This window comes from Lynx canadensis, chromosome D1, assembly GCF_007474595.2.
Source record: "Lynx canadensis isolate LIC74 chromosome D1, mLynCan4.pri.v2, whole genome shotgun sequence".
NCBI lineage: Eukaryota > Metazoa > Chordata > Mammalia > Carnivora > Felidae > Lynx > Lynx canadensis.
The window spans coordinates 75,110,628-75,130,679 of NC_044312.2; positions in this window are offsets into that span (position 1 = coordinate 75,110,628).

The following is a 20,052-nucleotide window of genomic DNA, read 5'->3' on the forward strand; positions in this document are numbered from 1 at the left end:
TTACTTCAGACCTTTCTTTCATGTGAGTTGATGCCGCGGTGGCAAGAGGCTTTGTTGCTTCCCAGCTCAGAGGCATCTTTCATGCCAGCCTCTTTAGATACGGGACCAAACCTTCCTGTTCATAAAATTGTCGGCCTTGACAATCTGCTTAATTCAGGTGGAAAACTACTTTGACCCAAATCATCCGGAGAACAGAGATCAGTGTGTTTTCTCTAATTGTTAATTATCAGAATGACACGTGATATGAGCCGCTCTGCCCGTCTGTCTTTTTATCTAGAGGAAGGGTTTAGCACCGCGCCCTGGTGGCATGAAAGATAGACTTCATCTGTAAGAGTTTATTATTTTTATTATTTCCCTTTGCTTAGATCTCTATAAGAATCATGATGTTTCCAAGGCAACACATGGCTTGGGGAAATTGGAGAGAATACTCTCGATGCAAAGGGATAACATCACAGCTACCACAACAATGCTATCCTGCGTGTAAATGTCGGATGTTCAGAGGGACCAAGGCATCTTGATTAGAATCTAGGAGGCTGGAGTTTCAGAGTGGAATAATCGTGCTTCTGTTCCATAAATCCGCAAGTCTTCCTTGTAGTGCAGTGGAGAAGGGGGCACGCTTGCCACAACGTATGGGACTCGGCTCAGGTATGGGATGGTTGTCAGGGAGCGTTTTATTACCTTGCCAGGATGAATTAGATGCATTTGAATCTCTTTTCTATTGTACGCGTCTACTGGGAACGCTAGTTTCCTTTTCTTACCCGCCCAAAGTATCAGGAAGCTATTCACCTTGCCAGATTGTTTTCCCTGAAATGACACTCATTTCTTAAAAAATAAAGAAAGAAAGGAAATGTTTATTACAAAAAAGAACATGTGTATTGTAGAAACACCAGAACAGACAGCTATTTAAAGATAGGAAAGCAAAAAGATCAAACTGCTTCTCTGAAATAATCATTGTTAATATTTTACTATAAACTTTTCCAGACTTTCCCTTACGGGCTAAAATAAAACAATATATATTCACATATATATGAAGCAGTCATGGCAAAGTATTAGGCCCACTAGTCTGTAATCTGTTTTCTTTTTAACTGAATAGCCTGTCGCGAGAATTTGTATGCTCTGCTGTGGTCAGAATAGTGTGGTGTCGGTATCATGTACTCTGAAGCCTGACCGCCTGGCTTCAAATCCAAACCCTGTCAATTACTAGCTAGATCACCTTGGGCAAGTTCTGCAACCTTTCTAGTGCCTCAATTTCCTCATCTGTAAAATGGACATGATAACGATGGGATCTCCTACATCTAGTTGTTGTGACGATCAAATACGTTAATACAAAAAAGCTCACGATACGATGCCCAAAACGTGCCTCTCATTAAATATTAGCAGTTATTATCTTTCCACGTCAATACATGCACGGTGACGTCATCATTTTACTCTCTGTGTGTCGTACTATTGGACAGGGGTGCGAACGCTCTTTCCTGCTGATCCTGGTTTTGTGGTTGTGTGTGCACTTCGAGGCTACACCTGCTTTAATACTTTGTTTTTGTGTACCGGGGAGCTGGAGTTGTGGAGTGCGTCTGAGCAAAGAGAACTGAGGAGTCCGTTAACCCTTTTGCTGTAGGAGCTCTTGACAATGTCAGGGTAGAGGGGAGAAGACTTTGCATTTGTGCTGCCCCATAGCTAAGAGGTGATGCAGGGACCACTCATGAGCTTTGTGGAACCTGGCCTTGGACCCGCTACTTTCTGGTCATCACGAGAAAGCTACTTAGTGTCTCCGCACCTTAATTTTCACACCTGTACAATTAGAATTCTTTCGGCATCGGCCTCCTTAGGTTCTTGTGAGGGCTAAATTAGATCACTGATGTGAAGAGTTTAGCCTTTGCCTTGTGACCGGCAACTTCTTAGTAAATAGTAGATACTATTGTTAGAAATGGGAAGCTGCCATCAAATATGATATTCACAACCAGAGATAATTCCTATACCCATACACTCACACACTGTTTGTCTGCTTACACATTCACACTGCTTATCTATGGAACAGTCATTTGGTAAATTATCAATTTATATCTCTTCTTCCTCCTGTTTCTATTATAATGCTATTGTGTCTCAATACTACTTTTTATACTTGGCGTTGTGATGCTGGGGCTGGGGGCTGGGACCCTGTAAGCCCCTGTCTCCTTGGCCAGCGGGTCCGTATCAGGCTCTGGCAGCAGGGGGCGCTAGGTGGGGACTGGAAGGCTGGAGGAGGAAAGGAGATGTACTTCCCCCTGTTTGCGTCCAGTTCCTTCCGGCATCACCCCCCTCACCTTGGCAGGTGGCAATTGATTTCAATACAGCAGCTGACCCTGGTTTCGTTTTTTTCTCACACTCTCAATACCGGTATCTGTCCCTCCTCGGAGACCCCAGCCCCAGCCAGTTGGTGGGCCTTCCTCAGAGGTCTGGGTTCCATCTCTGGGGGCGTCCTCCATGCTTCTGGGTCCTAGAGCCCCAGCCTCTTCCCTTTGTTCCTGCAGCCACGGCGGCCAGAGTGGCTTCCTGCAGTCAGTGTGGTGAAACTTCAGTGTTCCCCCTGCTGCTTCAGTCTCCTGATCCCTGGTGGAAGGAAAAATTCTCCCTCCCTGCCCCCCACCCCTGCCTGGTTTTACTGAGAGATTATTGCCATGGACCATTATATGAGTCTGAAGTGTATAATGTAATGATTTCATACATGAATTTATTGTGAAACAATTACCACAATAAGTTGTGAACAATTTTTTATACCAGACGACCTCTCTTAAAATGACGATTTTTTTTCTTTTCTTCTTTTTTTTTTTTGTGGACGAGACCCTGTCCGATACTGTCCACAAACTGTGCTTTTCCTGAATGAGTCACTTGAGAGGGACACCTACGTTTTATGAGCAAAGATCTCAGTGTTGCACTGCACAAGGGGTGCTGGGAGTCTGCTCTTTATCCCGGTGCTCTGTGTAGACTCTCTTCAGAACAGCTGAGGAGACACCACCTGGCCCCTGACTGTGCTTTGTGGGCCAGGGTTGCCTTGGGGAAGCAGGGCTCAGACTTCCGTGGAAAGTCAGTCTGGTCGAGAGGGGAGAGCTGTGGTGACCAGGGGAGTCAAGAAGGACAGTTTCTGGGGAGGAGGAGTTGCCGAAGGCCAGGTGGAAAACCTGTCACCAAAGGCTGGCAGAGGCTGGGGCTGGGGAAAGACAGGGCATCCAGGAGGATTATTAGGACAGTGTCAGCCTTTCGTTTATTTACACATAATAAAAAAGGCCTGCACACTAGGTTGGTCAACACTTCTTTCTTGCTTCAGTGGTTTCCAAAAGGACTCGCCGCTCCCCTGCTGAGAGATTGTTTCCAGGAGCCCGTTTTCAGGTCATTCGCCATAACCTCCTCGCTCCGTGCTCCGTTCCTCCCTGTCTCTGTCTGTCTGAGTGTCTGTCTGTGTGTCTCTCTCTCTCACACACACATACACAGGGAGTGCCGGGAATCCCCCGGCCTCAGCTGGGATGCTCCTCCCCACCTGTACCCCAGTAGCGGTCCCCTCCAGCACAGATCTGGCCAGTGGGGGGTTTCAAGGGAGCAATGGCAGAGGCACCACTGCCCTCTGACCCTTGGCTGCCTGGATCCATGCATGACCAGGATGGCTTTGTTGAGTTCAGACTGCCGCTGGGGCTGCTGATGGAAGGGGGGTGGGGAGGGGGTTGGAAGGCAGAGGGGCTCCGGTGGGGGAGGAGTTGGAGGACCTGGCTGCCCTGTTTGTAGGGTTTTATGAGTCACAGCAGAGAAGCTCCTGCCTTTGGCTTAGAAATTAATTCGTGGCTGAAAAATAAAATGCAGATCTACTCTTCTTGGGAGCAGATCCAACAAGAAGAACACAAGTGCCTAGTGCCTCCACTGAGATTTTTTTAAGACGCTTTTTATTTTGGAATAACTTCAGTTTTGAAATTTGCAAGGATAGTACTCAGATGCTCCTCTCCTAGTTTTCCTGTTGTTCACATCTCGCAATATTCATTGGAACTAAGGCACCACGGTTGGCACATTCCTAGCGTTAACTTAAGTCTTTATGCAGATTCCATTAGTTTGCCCATTAGTATCTAGTGTCCTTTTTCTGTTCCAGAATCTCATCTAGGATACCATATTCCATTTAGTCTTTGGGTCTCTTTACTGTCCTCTGGTCTGTGACAATTTGTCAGTCATTGTTTCTGATGACCTTGACGGTTTTGGGGGGTGTTGGTATTGAATAGAATGTCCCTTAGCTTGGGTTCATCTGATGCTGAGACTGGTTTTGGGGGAGGAAGACCACTGAAGTGAAGTGTCCCTGTCATCACGGCTATTAACCCTTCCTCCTCCAAGTTCCCTCCTGCTTCTTTGTCTCCAACCCTTTCTCCCATTCCCAGCCCCTGGCAACTATTGTCTATTTTTTGCCTCTATTTTGCCTTTTCCAGAATGTCATATAAATTAAGTCATACAGTATGCAACCTTTACGTTCTCAGGGTTTTTTTTTTTTAAGTTTATTTTTCAGAGAGAGAGAGAGTGAGCAGGGAAGGGGTGGAGAGAGGAAGAGAGAGAATCTCAAGCAGGCTCTGTGCTGTCAGCGCAGAACCCAATGTAGGGCTCAATCCCACAGACCGTGAGATCATGACCTGAGCCAAAATCTAGAGTCGGGTGGGCAACTGACTGAGCCACCCAGATGCCCCTATTTTCTCAGTTTTAAAAGCAGTATTATTGAGGTTTAATTGACATAAAATGTGCCTGTACATATTTAAGGTATACAATTTGATAAGTTTTGACATACGTATACACTTGTGATCTCATCACCATATTAAGATAGGGCACGTAGCCCTAAAAGTTCTCACACTCCCTGGTGATCCTTTCCTTCTGTTGTTTGGCCTCACGCCTTATCCCGACCTCCTCCCCCTGCCCTGGGCATCCTTGCAGATCCCCTCACCCTCCCTGGTACCTGGTGCTTGTTCCCGCACTCTTAAGTTCTCCTCCCGCAAAGCTACCCACCCCGTCCTTTCGGTCTGCCCAAATCCTGCCCATCTTTCAAGTCTCTCCTGTCACTCCCCAGACGGCTAATGGGGCTTTAAAGAAGAATCCGGCTTACACTTGCCACTTCCTTCTCTGGTACTCATGTACTTATGCAGAGCCTCTTGATGGCCTTTATTTACTCATGCAACAATGTTTGTATCTTATTGTCCTAAGGTGAGGGGGCCCAGTGGTTAGTAGCATATGCTCCGGGCTTGGATACTTGGGTTCATATATTAGCCTCAGGCTTCTTCTTAACCTCTCTGTGTCTCATGGTCCTAATCTGTAAGATTGGGAAGATAATATAATACCTACCACAAAGGGTTATTGTGAGGATTGATTTGATTTATCCACATAGAGCACTTAGAAACGAATTTTGTTGGGGTGCCTGGGTGGCTCAGTCGATTAAGCATCCAACTTCAGTCCAGGTCATGATCTTGTGGTTCATGGGTTAGAGCCCTGTGTTGGGCTCTGTGCTGATGGCTCAGAGCCTGGAGCCTGCTTCGGATTCTGTGTCTCCCTCTGTCTCTGCCCCTCCCCAACTTGCACTCTGTCCCTCTCTCTCAAAAATAAATATTAAAAAAAAAAAAAAAAAAGAAAGAGAGAAAAGAATCTTGTTATACAGTGGGCACTTAATAAACGTTAGCTCTTAGCAGCAGGATCATTATTATTAAAAGCCCTTTAAGGGCAAAACTACAGCTCTTGGTTTACTTATGTGACCATGATGCCCTGCACAGTGGTAGGCATGTGGGAGAAACTTGGATATCTGCTAGATTTAGGATCCAGGGACCGTTCCCGTGAGACACGAGTTCCTGTGACTGGTTAACATACTACGGTGCATGCGTTCTTGTGTTCTGCTGTTCGACAAAACAAAAACAAAACAAACCAGCTTCCCGAACCAAAAAGCTGTGACGCTTTTGTCTGGGTAAATATAGCCATGACATGTCTATTTCCATGGTCTAGAATATCACCGGTGGAAATCTACAGTGGAAAATTGAGTACAACACTTTTGTCACATGACTCGTTTTACTCATGTTTGGGGATGCCAGCAGCCTAGGAACCGGGTGGCGGAGGCTTTCGCGGTGAGGAGTCTGCTAGAATGCGTTTTGCACAGAAGGCAGGAAAAGAGTCAGACATTTACTGAGCATCTACCTCAGGGATGTGCTAGAGATAGCTCGACTGTCAAACTTTCAGGGGCTTTGCAAGTTGGTTATTAAATGCAGCTGTTATGAAAACTTATAGACTTTGTTTCTAATACAAATAATGATACCCAACTAATTATTTTCCTGGTACCTATGCCTTTTGAGGTTATTGACATTTATTGCATCTGTGTGGTGAAAACACTCTATAATGGTGTGCTATGTCCTATCTCTTCCCGTCTGTTTTCAGTGATGGCATGTTGGTAGCTTGGAATTGACCACGGTGGGAGTATTTACACCAGAGATATTGGCAATTGCTTAAAATCAGGGCTGTTCGTCCCCGGAGCACTGGCTGTCAAACATTTACCAGCACATCACTAACTGCACACGAGGTGTGGCAGTTGAGTGGTTTCGGTTGCCAGAAGCAGACTCGTGTTAGTTCAAGTAAAGTGAGGAAGGGTTTATGCTAAGGGCATTTATTGTGAGAAAAAGGAGCTAGACTATCCTGGAGATTCAAGAACAGGCCCTTATCCAAGGGCCTGATGGAGCTGGGGGCTAGAGGGTCTGGGTCTAAGGCTACCATAGTGGCCCCAGCACACGGCCTTGGGGGTTGTGCTCTGGTTCACTGCTATTCTCATGGTCCTTACTTCTTTTTGTCCTTTTCTCAGTTGGCTCCCACCCACCCTCTATCCTATATCATCTCTATTATTGCTTCTGCCTCCTTATGATTTCTCATATCTTTGGCTTGTATTGATTAACCATAGCCATTCCAGCTTTTCGCTATTTGCTCCTGTTGAAGACTGTGTTACACTCTGCTGTTTATTTGCTGCTGTAATTTCTGAGAGGGGGGGATCAGATGGGTCCAGCTTGTTTTTTCACGGAAGGTAGTATCAGTTGGTAGCTGGCCTATAATTCACCGGGCTTTCTGCCCAACGCTTGTCTCTGGCCACTACTGGCCGGGAAGGAAGGAAGGGTCGCACAGTGCAAATTTTGGCCTAGTAAGTGAGGGATATAAAGAGGAGTTAGCTAAAGTGAAATAGACCAGACAGAGAAACTCAAAAAGTATGTATGCTATCACCCATATGTGGAACAACAACAACAAGAGAAAGGAAGTCAAACTCATAGAAATAGAGACTAGAAAAGTGGTTGCCAGGGACTAGGAGTAGAATGGGGAACATAGAGGTTGGTAAAGGGGTACGGACTTTCAGCTATCAGATGAATAAGCTCTGAGGATCCAAAAGGTATAATGTGACTATCATTGATAACGCTGTATTTTATCATTGAAATTTGCTAACAGAGTAGAACTTAAATGTTCTCACCAAAAAAAAAAAAAAAAAAAAAGAAAAAAAAAAAGATAAATATGTGAGGTGATGAGATGTGTTAATTAACCAGATGGGGGAAGCCTTTCACAATGTATACATATATCAAATCTCCATGAGGTACACTTTCAATCTCTTACCATTTTGTATGTCAATTGTACCTCAGTAAAGTTAGAAAAAAGAAGATGAACTAGCTATTACCGGAATGAATAAAATCAAAAAGACCAACAAAGCTTGGTGAGGATTTGGGGCACTGCTCCAGATTTCATACACTGCTGGAGGAAATGAAAATTTGTACAGCTAGTTAGAAAACCATTCAGCAGTATCTACTAAAGCCATATACTTGCCCTGTGATCCAGAAGTTCTGCTCGTGCTCACACCCAACAGGAACGAAGGCTGGTTTCCATGACAGGACGTGCACGAGAATTTTCCTCAGAGCGTGGCCTGTTACAGTTCCACACTGGAAACTCCCTAGAGTCCATTCGCAAGAAAGCAATCTTGCGAATTTCACGCAACAGGAAAGAATGTCCGTTGCCACACATAACAGCATGGATACGTGGATACATCTCAGAAACATTATGCTGAGTGAGCAAGGCGGTATTCAGAAGAATAGATACTGTATGATTTTGTTTATATAATCAAGAATAGATCAATAATCTATGATAAAAGAAGTCAGAGGGGCATGTGGGTAGCTTGTTGGGCTGGGTGTCAAGCTCTTGATTTTGGCTCAGGTCATAGACTCAGGGTTTGGCTCACGGTCATGGCTTGGGATTCTTTCTCTCCCTCTGTCTCTGCCCCTCCCCCACCCTCAAAATAAATACACAAACTTAAAACAAATTCAGGATAGCATCAGCTCTTCTGGGAGGTTCTGACGGGGAGGGGCATGGAAGCACTGGAGGGCGATTCATCTCTTGATCTGGGTGGCGGCTCCCCAGATATAAACATGTCTAAATGTTCTTAGAGGTATACACTTAAGATATAGGCTCTTTACTGTACATGCAGTAAGCCTCAGTAGAAAGTAAATAAAAGAAGATAAAGAAGAACGAGATATAGTCATTGCTTCTAAGAAGTTCATAGCCCACCAGTAGAGGGAAGGAAGTGACTGACATTAAAAACACAGAAGTGGGGCGCCTGGATGGCTCTCGGTTGGGCTGCTGACTTCAGCTCGGGTCATGATGGTGCAGTTTGTGAGTTCGAGCCCCGCGTCCGGCTCTGTGCTGACAGCTGGGAGCCTGGAGCCTGCTTCGGATTCTGTGTCTCCCTCTCTCTCTGACCGTCCCCTGCTTGCACTCTGTCTCTCTCAAAAATAAATAAACATTAAAAAATTTAAAAAACCCAAAAAGTTTAGTTGTGAAGGTAAGTGCTAATTAAAATACGTGTGAAATGCCCATCGGTAGATGAACGGGTAAAGAAGATGTGGTATATGTATATATACAACAGACTGTTAGTCATAAAAAAGAATGAAATCTCGCCACTCATGACAACATGGGTGCATCTAGAAGGTATTATGCTAAGTGAAATAAGTCAGACAAAGATAAATACCATCTGATTTCACTTATCTGTAGAATCTAAAGAACAAAACAAATAAAACATCCAAACAGACTTATAAATACAGAAAACAGACTGGTGGTTGCCAGAGGGGAGGTGGGTGAGGGGTGGGCAGAACAGATAAAAGGGATTAAAAGGTACAAATTTCCAGTCATAAAATAAATAAGTCGCAGAGATGAAAAGCACAGCATAGGGAATATAGTCAATAATATTGTAATAATGTTGTATGGTGACGAGTGGTAACTACATTTACCGTGCTGAGCATTTTGTAATGTATGTAATTGTCAAGTCACTCTGTTGTAAGTCCATATGGAACTAATAATATAGCATATGTCAACCATACTTCAATGAAAACCAATTTATGAAGTGTATGGGACCTCGAAGGAAGGGGCAAGTGGATTCCCCTGGGAGACCAGAAAGGAAGGAATAGTTCGTGTGCACAGAGTGTCTAGTGTGTATAAGATGCTTTAAATAAGCTACCTCATTTAGTCCCGCATACTCTTCCCATGCTACAATTTATAACACAGGAAAGCTCTGAATGGGCTTTTGAGTGATACGTGGGTATTCAACACAAAGTAATGAAAACAATTATTGCAGGATTGTGGGACCATTTACAATCAAACCTTTTTGGTGCATTAGTTTCCAGAGACGGCTGTAACACATTAACACAAACGTGGTGGTTTAATGCAACACAAATTTATTCTCCAACGGTTTTTGCAGGCCAGATGTCTGAAATCTGGCAGGTCTCTGAGAAAAATCCAGCCTCGGGTAGCTGCCCTGACATCCCTGGGCTTGTGGCCGCAGAGTTCCAGTTTTTGCCCCTGTTGTCACATTGCCTTCTCTGTGTTTCTCTTTTATAAAGATACTTGTGATGGCAGTTCGGGCCCACCCTGATAATCCAGGACTTGATCTTCATGTCAGGATTCTTAATTTAGTCACATCTGCAAAGACCCTTTTTTTTTTTTTTCCAAAAAAGGCAACATTCACAGGTTCCAGGGATTTGATGTAGACATTAGCCTATCACAAATGGTATTGAATCAATAATATATACCAGCTTATTAAAAATGGATACGTAGGTGTTTGCTAGGCAGAGGGGAAGGGAAGTCTGTGTATATAGGAGAATCCTGGACTGTGCTTCATGAGGATTATAATATATTTCATTGTATACTTGCCCCTGGCCCCAAACTCATTGGTTGGAGGAGCACATACATTCATGCACATGTACACATGTGAGTGCACTTTGCACGCACACACAACTTTAGCCTCGTCTGGGATCGTCTAGAGATCTGGAGTCACCTATAGCCCTTAATTCACCAACCTCCGTGTGCCCCTCCAGAGGGAAAACATTTTGAACTCTTGTATGTATCCTAAACCGCTTTTAGCTGTAATCCTTTTCTTCAAACAAAAGCATGTTGTGTGTTAACTGATAAAGAGCTAAAGCCTGGAGCCCCACTTCTCCTTGATGCCCTTGGTCCATTCTCCAAAGAGCCCATTTAAAAATTACTGTTGTCTCAGATCAGGAGTTGGCAAATTTTTCTAGTAATGAGTCGGAGAGTAAATATTTAGAGCTTTCCAGTTCTTATGGTCTCTGTAGCAACTATTCAGCTGTTATAAACCATACAAACACAAACGGCATGGCTGAGTTCCAAAGTTAGCTTATGGACACGGAACTTTGTGTTTAAAAAGTTTTATTTTGTTGTTTGAGTATAGCAACATAGTGATTCAACTCCTCTATACGTTATGCTATGCTCGCCACGAGGGTAGCTACCGTCTGAATGGACACTGAGATTTGAGTTTCATATAATTTTCACATCATGACATAAAATTATTCTTTTGAGGGGCGCCTGGGTGGCGCAGTCGGTTAAGCGTCCGACTTCAGCCAGGTCACGATCTCGCGGTCCGTGAGTTCGAGCCCCGCGTCAGGCTCTGGGCTGATGGCTCAGAGCCTGGAGCCTGTTTCCGATTCTGTGTCTCCCTCTCTCTCTGCCCCTCCCCCGTTCATGCTCTGTCTCTCTCTGTCCCAAAAATAAATAAACGTTGAAAAAAAATTTTTAAAAAAAATTATTCTTTTGATTTTTTTCCAGCCATTTAAAGATGTAAAAAAATTATTCTTTTTTTTTTTTTTAACGTTTATTTATTTTTGAGACAGAGAGAGACAGAGCATGAATGGGGGAGGGTCAGAGAGAGAGAGGGAGACACAGAATCTGAAACAGGCTCCAGGCTCTGAGCCGTCAGCACAGAGCCCGACGCGGGGCTCGAACTCACGAACCGCGAGATCGTGACCTGAGCCGAAGTCGGCCGCTTAACCGACTGAGCCACCCAGGAGCCCCAGTAAAAAAATTTTTCTTAGCTCATGGGTAATTCTTAGCTGTCTGTGCAAACAGGCAACTGGCTCGATTTAGTCCGCAGGCCGTAGTTTGTCAGGCCGTCTTAGAGAATAACATCTGACCGGTGGAGGCTCTTTTGAGATTCAACATCCCAGAGCCCCAGGATCGGAGAGGACTGCAGGGGCTACTAGTCCTTAATTCCCACCATGATATCCACCTGCCATCCAGTGGCAGCCTCCCTGAGTTGTCATCCAGGGCCTCCCTGAACTCCTGCGGCTGCAGGAAACACCACCTCCTGGGTCAGCTCATTCCGCTCCCCCTAGACCGCGCTGATTGCTGGAGTTCTTCCCCACGCAGAGCGGCACCTGTCTCCAGCGAGAGCATCTCCAGGATAGAGTTGGAACTGTGAAGCACAATATTAACACATCAGGTTAATTTCATGCTCTGCTTGTCTTGGGCTGATATTAACGAAAATTAAATTTTGTGCTAATCAGCCCTAGCGTTCGGCATGCACGACACAAATTTGTGGTTTCTGGCAAGGGTGGTTAAATCATATTTATGCTATTTGTGTGGTGCCTGAATAACAGGGAAATACTGTTACCAACAATTAAACTCCCAGGTTGACAGATGTCACCCTGAGCAGACATAGCCGAGTGCAAGTGCAGATTCTTCTTAGCAAGTTGCAGGTGGAAAGGACACAAACCAGGAGCCGCAGCTACTTTTCAATTTCCTCCTTTCCTTTGGATAGCTAATTCTGAACATTTGACTCATGCAAATGATTTTACTCTGTCCCCTGATTTCGCCTCCTTCCCCCTCCCTTCCCTCTTTCCCCTTTTTTGGCTTTGAAAAGTACATTTTTAGGGACAAGAAAGGATTGTTTTCCTCTTTCCTGGATGCCATAGGAAGAGGTCTTTTGGGCACCTGAAAAGCTTTCTTGTTAGTTGCATCTGGCTTATTGGTGCGAGCAGTTGGGAACTTAAAAGGGAGGTCTCGTATTGGTCAGTAGAGCTGATGAGAGGAGGAGTAGGTGAGTGAAACCAGTCTGCGTCTGAAGTGTCTTCCCTCTTTAGGGGAGAGATGCTTGCCCAAGCCCATAGACAGGTCATCTGGCGTTTTATCTGCGCTTTCTCTGTGATGAGTCAGTCACTAGCCGAGGTGCTGTGTGGATGCTGTCTTGTAGGTCTTATTTCCTGGAGAAGGTAAGAGCCACTGAGCTCGCTGGCTCCAGATGGATTTCTCTCCAAAGTCCCCTCTACTTCATTCACAAGGAAGCGTCAGGGGAATCGAAAGTCCTTAGGCTCTTGGATAAACATTTCAGTAAGAGTCACTGAGTGCGTCCAGAGATAGGCTCTTGAAGGGTACCTGGCACATCTTTTTTTTCTAAAGGAGACTGTGCGCTCCTGGTTACTAAGCTGCAGGATCAGCCTTGTGCCCGTGGGGGCGGGTAAAGCTTTTATACCTCCTGTCGGTAGGGCGATCAGTCAACCCAGTTGGCCTGGGACTGAGGAGTTTCCTGGGATGTGAGAATTTCAGTGTTCAAACGAGAACAGTCCTAGGCCAACTGGGGTGGTTGGTCACTCCACCAACCCCCACTCCCACCAGTGAGGCCAGACGGGCAGTTCTAGGCCACCACCCGGTAAATTGCCCATGGTCCCCCGAAAGGCTCTGGCAATTGTGTCTAGAGTTTGGCGAACCCACCTCTGGCAACAACTGGGGCCCTTCAGAGCCCCATTTTGCTCCTTCCCTTTTCTTTTTCCATGTGTCCAGGTCTCTCCCGCAGGGGCCGAAGAATCCTCATTTGGAGAGATGGGCTGGGGCAGAGGTGACCTGCACACCACACGCTTACTGCCTCTTTTGCTCCCTGACCCTGGGCAGTCAGTGCTAAATGATCTTGCCCCCCCCCCCCCCAGGTTGGCCTCCTCCCAAACACTAATCCCAGGCAAGTTCTACCAATCACTAGAAGTTGGCACAAAAAATTAAGACCCGTCTGTCATCTCTGCACTGGGCCATTCCTCCAGAAGCTGCTTTGACCCAAGGGACAGTTGCAAATGGAAACCAAAGTGCTGAAGGTACGACTCAGCCAGTGAAGCACCGTGGGCACCAGGCCAAGGGGAGGGTTTGAGGACTGTGGAATGCAGGAGCCACCATGGTGGTCAACCGATCCAGGGCAGGCCCCATTTCCAGTGTATTCAGACTGGGTGCTGATCTTGCAGTAAGGGGGCTGGTAAGCTGACCTCAGGGTCCTTGGTCAGGCTGACCTCTGGTGCCACCTGGACTCAAGCCTGTGCCCTCTCTTTACCCGGTAGCCTGGTTGAGCACCCAACCTTGGGGCAGCATAACAGGCCTCTGTTCCCCCTCCTCTGTGTGGTGGGTCCGGCCTCGGGACAATGGTGCTCATGTGCACAGGACAGGGGCACATTCGTAAGGCCGTGCTGGCTGCCAAAGAGTGAAAGGGTCTAACGTTGGTTCGTTGAAGAGCCAGTGCCCCGAGGACCCGGAGGGCCGCGTCTCTTCTTTCCCTTCCTACCGCTGTGGCACCACTGCCCTTCACGCCAGGACCTGCAGGTCGTCTTCCCCATCCGGCAGCTGAAAGCCAGGCCTGGCGCAGAGGCAGCCTCTAGGCCTGATCTGTCGGGTCCGACGTGGAATAGCAGCACTTTCCAGTGTTATGTGATGTGTCGTTCCTAAAACCCTGGCTGCAGCCTCGCTTTTCTCTCCCACCCAGGAAGCGCATCGGAACTGCCGGTGGTAAATAGGACATATTTGGTATTTGTACCCAGAGCCTTTCCAACATCACCCCCTTTACTACTAGTAGGAAACAATCCTAGGAGCGAATACGTCTGTAGGACTCTAGACATTTTAAAATGCGTTAGTTCACTTCATTGTCGCAGCAACTCTGTGAGGTACAAACTATTGTTATTCCCATTCTACAGATGAGGAAACTGAGGCACGGAGAGGTTATGTGCAGGAGTGTTAAGGGCAAGTGGTCAGAGGCCACCTCTTGGGGTCCTCACGCGCTCACACAAAGCACGGAACGCAGTCGAATGTGGTCCTGTACAGCAGGACATGGAGGTCCAGCCGGCCTTGGGCCAAAGCCACCCGAGCAGCCATATGTGTGACTCACACCCAGAGACCAAATGGGCCCAGGAACATCCCCGTGGATGACAGTGGGCCAGGTGATGACTGAGAAGACACCTCTTTCCCACATGCTTTGGTACCCCCAAAATGGAATAGGCAACATAAAGGAGAAGAGCTAGGAAAAAAAAACCCGGAGTGAATAAAATTCCACTGAGATTAGGTTTCTGCAGCTCTAGTACAGAAAAACACAGAAGGTTCTATTTCTTGCAACCATTTCTTCTTAATTTTCCCTTCGGTGCTTAGCTCTGGCCAAGGATCTGACTCTATGGTTCTGTTTCTGGTTCCCTGTTCTGCTTAATCCCCCCAAAAGGGAGACGATAGGTGCCTTGTGGCCCCATTTAGCTGCTCCGAGGGGGATAACTGGAAATGCTGGAAGCAAGGAGATCTATTCGTCCACATGCCCCCTCACTTGCTTTTCCTAGGCTCAGTAATGCTTTTGAATGTCAGTTTACTGATACTTTGTCTTTAGCAAATTTCCTAAATAAAACAGCGAATGCATTTCAAGAACAGAAGCCCACGGCTGCCCCAGTACTACTATGAAGTACCCAGACCATTTGGAGAAAGGGGACATAGGAGCAGACACAGAGCAGGACATTTGTTCCATATCTTCTCGCTGGCTGCAGGGGCCAGGTTTGAGCTCCAAACCCTAAGATGTAAAACAGGTGTAATTTCGTGCAATGACTAGGGCCACTGGGGTACAGCTGTGTTAAGAAGGATCCTGAGGCTGGGTCTGGGCTCCGCAGGGAAAAAAGAAAGCGATTGATTGATAGATAATGCCTGACGTAGGCCGGAGCATGGAGGAAAGGGCGACAGTTCCTGCCAGGTTCTTGCAGAACTTATTCAAAGTCATCCTCTCTGGAAGATGTAGGGAGGGACCCCAAGCGGTAAAGCAAAGCCAGGTTTCTCCTTGATGTCAAAGTCGTAGGTCACAGCGGCCTCTGAGCCGTTAGCACCCCAAAGCAACCAAGCATGACAAGGCAGGACTGGATCTGAGACTCTTGTCTACAACCCCCAAGAGTGTTTTGGTTTGTTAATTTTGTTTTGCTTTTTAACTGCTTGGAGTTACCTTTTTTTTTTTTTTTTTTTTTTTTTAATTTTTTTTTTTTTTCAACGTTTATTTTATTTTTGGGACAGAGAGAGACAGAGCATGAACGGGGGAGGGGCAGAGAGAGAGGGGGACACAGAATCGGAAACAGGCTCCAGGCTCTGAGCCATCAGCCCAGAGCCTGACGCGGGGCTCGAACTCACGGACCGCGAGATCGTGACCTGGCTGAAGTCGGACGCTTAACCGACTGCGCCACCCAGGCGCCCCTTGGAGTTACCTTTCTATCATCATCATCTCCATGAAAGGTATAACCCCGTGGGCAAAGTGGGCAACTGGCTCTTCAAGCTCTGAACCAACAGGGGGCACCAGAGAGCAGAGAAGAGCCAGTCTGCCTGCCCCCACTCCCCCACCCCCTCAATACCCAGGAAAATGCTTCCAATCTTCTTCTACTCCCTTGGAAAGAGAATTCTTGTGGGCTCACAATGTTGAGCCTGTTGTCCACACAGCGGTGTGGTTCAAAGGCACAGCAAGAAAAGCCAGAGGGCGGGAGACTTCTTTGTGGTTCAGGTGGACAAAAGCCTTTGTTGGATGCCACACTGCTGTGAGAATAGGGAGGAGGAGGAAGAATAAGAAAGAATGAGTGACAGTTACCATTTACTCAGCACCTATAAGGCCCCTCTGTGACTGTTCTTTCTATTCACTTTTTCAAAACCTCTAGTTTACAGATGAGAAAACAGGGACCCAGAGACTTGCCCCAAATCACGTGACTAAGGAGGGACTGAACTAAAATTTGGACTCTCATCTGCCCAAGCCTCTGAGTTATCATGCTCTTCCAGAAAGGAGGCAGGAAGGTGCATGTGGCATTAGGGTGTCCTGGGGGAGTTCTGCGGGCCCAAGAGACGGCAAATAGCCCTCCTGGTGCAGTTTTCTCTCTCCTGACGGCCATGGATGCCCCCACTATATTTAGCCAACTCATTGGCTCTTGGATCCATTCACCATCCCAGGCGGGGCCGGGATGAGACGCTGGACCACGGTGAGAGTGCCTATGAGTGACGGTGAGGGAGTGAAATCTATCAGTGAGATGGTGTTCTCACGAAGGCGTGTCTATCCAAGGAAGCCCTCCAGCTGGGTGAGTGAGAACATAGAGTGTCAGCCTGTAGTAAGACCTGAGGAAGCACTTGACCCTGGGCCAGCCATCTCCTAGGTCCTTCTTCTTACCTCTGTCCCCCGACTCCCATTTGAAGCCCTTATGTCTTCCCTTCTGCCCTCATCCTGTGCATCCATTTATTCTGTACTCAGTGGCCCAAATGATTCATCTGCTCTGTGTGGACTGGAGCCATGGCAAAGGACGGTCCCAGAAAGGGATGGAAGAAAGATTGTAGGAAGTTGTATGGAACTTTCAAGTGCTCATCATGGAGACCATTGACTTAATCACCCATCTGGGAGGTAGTTAGGTCACCTCGGAAGGATAGGGACTAAGCAGGGAATAGAGCCTCCCTCATCCCCTGTGGGCTCAGCTCCACCTGGGCTCAGAAATCAAGACTGGCCTCACTTAGGGGAGGATGTTCATGCACATTCGAAATTTTGGAGGTGGGCTTGGGGGCATTGGCACCAAGGGCATCTTACTGTCAGCATTGCCCCCAATTCTGAGAACTCTACTAATGTCACGTTCCTGAATCCAGGCCCGGTTCTAGGAACTGGGCTGCTGCCTCAGTCACTGCCCTGTCCCCTGGGTCCCCGCAGTGTCCGTTTCTCCCACCCAGCAGTCTACCAATAAAACCATGTGGCTGAATCCCAGCTGAGGTCCAACTTGTGAGCTAACTTCAATTCCTGACTCAATCACTTCTTTGGTGTTGCCTTTTTTTAAAGTATTTTTTTCTGGTCATTAATATTTTTTAGAAAATATATTAAGGCATAATGGAAAAAAATCGCTTTTACCATTCCCTGCTTCTTGATTCACTTCTTGAATGCACTTACTACTGTCTGATGCCCCATATCTTTTCCTTATTTATGTGATTACTGTCTGTCTTCTCTTCCAGAAAAGGAGCTTGGCAGGAGGAGGGTCTTTCGTGTCTTGTTCACTGCTCATTCCTTAGTGCCCAGAACGACACCTGGCACATTTGTAGAATGAGTGAATTTAATTCACAATGCCATGAACTCAGATCTAATTTTATTTACCATTTTACAGGGAGCATTTGTCAGTGCCAATAAGTGTTCCCCAAAAGCATCATTTTTTAAATGTTTATTTATTTTAGAGAGAGAGAGAACGAGGGAGCACGAGTAGGAGAGGGGCAGAGAGAGGGGGAGACACAGAATTGAAGCAGGCCTCAGGCTCTGAGCTGTCAGCATGGAGCCCAACGGGGGGCTCATACTCATAGACCGTGAGATCATGACCTGAGCCGAAGTCAGACATTTAACTGATAGAGCCGCCCAGCTGCTCCTAAAAGCATCATGTTAAATGCTGGATAATCATTTCTGGTATGGACATCTAAGCTGTGTTGACTATTCCTATGGTTTTGGACACTGGAGGATTATATAGATTCAAGGGATTCTCCACTTATCAAGCTATACCGGGGCTATACCTCTGCCTTGTATGTCATTTCTTGGTTCCTTGTTCCTGGTTGAATGAATAGATGTGAATATCTAGTGGCCCATGGAAAATTCCCGTCATTGCCCTCTTTAGCCTGGGCCTAGCACTGTGGAACCTCTCTCCAGATGTCTTGGCGAGCAGCTGTCTGGGCTCTGTGTCCTAAAGGAAAGGGACCCAGGGTGAACAGAATCAAGAGTTGGCCCCTGTTCTTATAGAAACTGCCTGCATGCCCTTCGGCAGGGGACCTTACCTTTGCTCGTGTCCTCTTCTGCAAAATGCTGGTTACGGTTCTCTTACCCCTTTCCCAAGGATTTCCCAGGAGCACATGAAAAAACTGTGTGTGAAAACATTTCTAAAAGAACTCAGAAATCTACCACCCCCTCCTCTCTTACCTCCAATTTCTATTCCAGAACAGTCCTTTATAAGAACAAAGAATTAAGCACAGAAGTTGGGAACATTTTAGATCAGCCTCAAAGAATGCAGGAACTGTGGGATCCTGCTTGATGAAAAAGGCATTTTAGAGTTTATTTGGTGAGATGAGACCTAAAAAGAGCAAAGGGCCTCGATTGCCAGCAGGCTCTCCCAACTTCGGGTCCTCACTTCAGCTGTTTCCTCAGTCTGCAGTGCCCTTCCCCTCATCTGCCTGTGGAAAGACCCCGCTTCCAAGAGGCCTTTCTGGAACCTTCTAAGTGGGGGGGGGTGAGCTTTTTCTCGGGCACTGCACATACATAGCCTGTGCTATTCACCACTGACTGCTTTATTCAATGTTTGGATTGCTGAGGACAGTGGTTCTCAGCCCTGGCTGCACATTAGACTCCTGGGGAGCGTTAGACTCACTTGGCCCCATGGATCGGCATCGGTATCGTTTACAAGCTCCCCAGGTCAGGCTAATGTGCAGCCAGGGGTGAGAACCGTGGGCTGAGACCTCCTCCCACCTCACATGGAATTTTTCTCCAGGTCTGTTCTCAGAGCCCACAGGCCCCTTTCCCTCTTGACCCCAAAAGAGAGACGAGTTTCCACGAAGAGAAGATCTTAGTTCTGCCTTGATGCCTTTGGCAAGAAGTGGAAAACCTAATTCACCGTGTCAGCTGGGTCCTGAATTTCTGTTCCAACCCCTATGGCCAACTGGCAGCCTGGACTGGGGTGAGCGACAGATGTCTCCTGAGCAGGACAGCCAGGTAAGCATATGCATCCACAAGCTGCCCAGAGAACCAAGAAGCATCTTGCGCCTAAAGGGCAGGGTGCCCATGTTTGCTGGTGAGCCCTGTGAGATGAAGTTATTTACCTGCCGTTGTGGGGTCAGCAAGATGCAATTCTGGGGAATTCGGGCCCGTTGGGTCACTTCAGATCAATGGCATAGAATTCTTCAGCTTCCATGGCAAATGGGCATCTGGATGTCTGCTGTGGATTGTAAATGAAGCTTGCTTGGTCCTGGGTCCTTCGTGAAGAAGACACTGAGCTTGGGTCGCGGATACTTTGAGCGCATCGTTCCTTGCTTGTTGCCTTCCATGGCTTGCTACTGCTTGAGCCTAAACCCTCCTTCGCCGGGTACTCGAGGCCTCCTACCATCAGAACCTGGACTTACCTTGTCCAGATCTCAGGTAGTCATTAGAGATGTCCTAACCCCACGGTTGTTATCGGGGCTCCTGGGGTAGGGTGGATGGTGCCAGAAACTTCCCCTACTGTTTTATGCCCTATCTATCTATCTATCTATCTATCTATCTATCTATTTTTTTTCCTGAGGAACAAATCCATAACCTTCAGGTTACCAGAAGGATCCATATACCCCTGGTGGTTAAAGAACTGTTAGTATCATCTAATTCTGTTGTTTTATAAAGGAAGATACTGAAGCCTAGAGGAGGCAGCTCGCCCAGGGCCACATAGAGCTGGTCTACAGGTGCCCCCACCAGGCCCTCACGGATCAGCC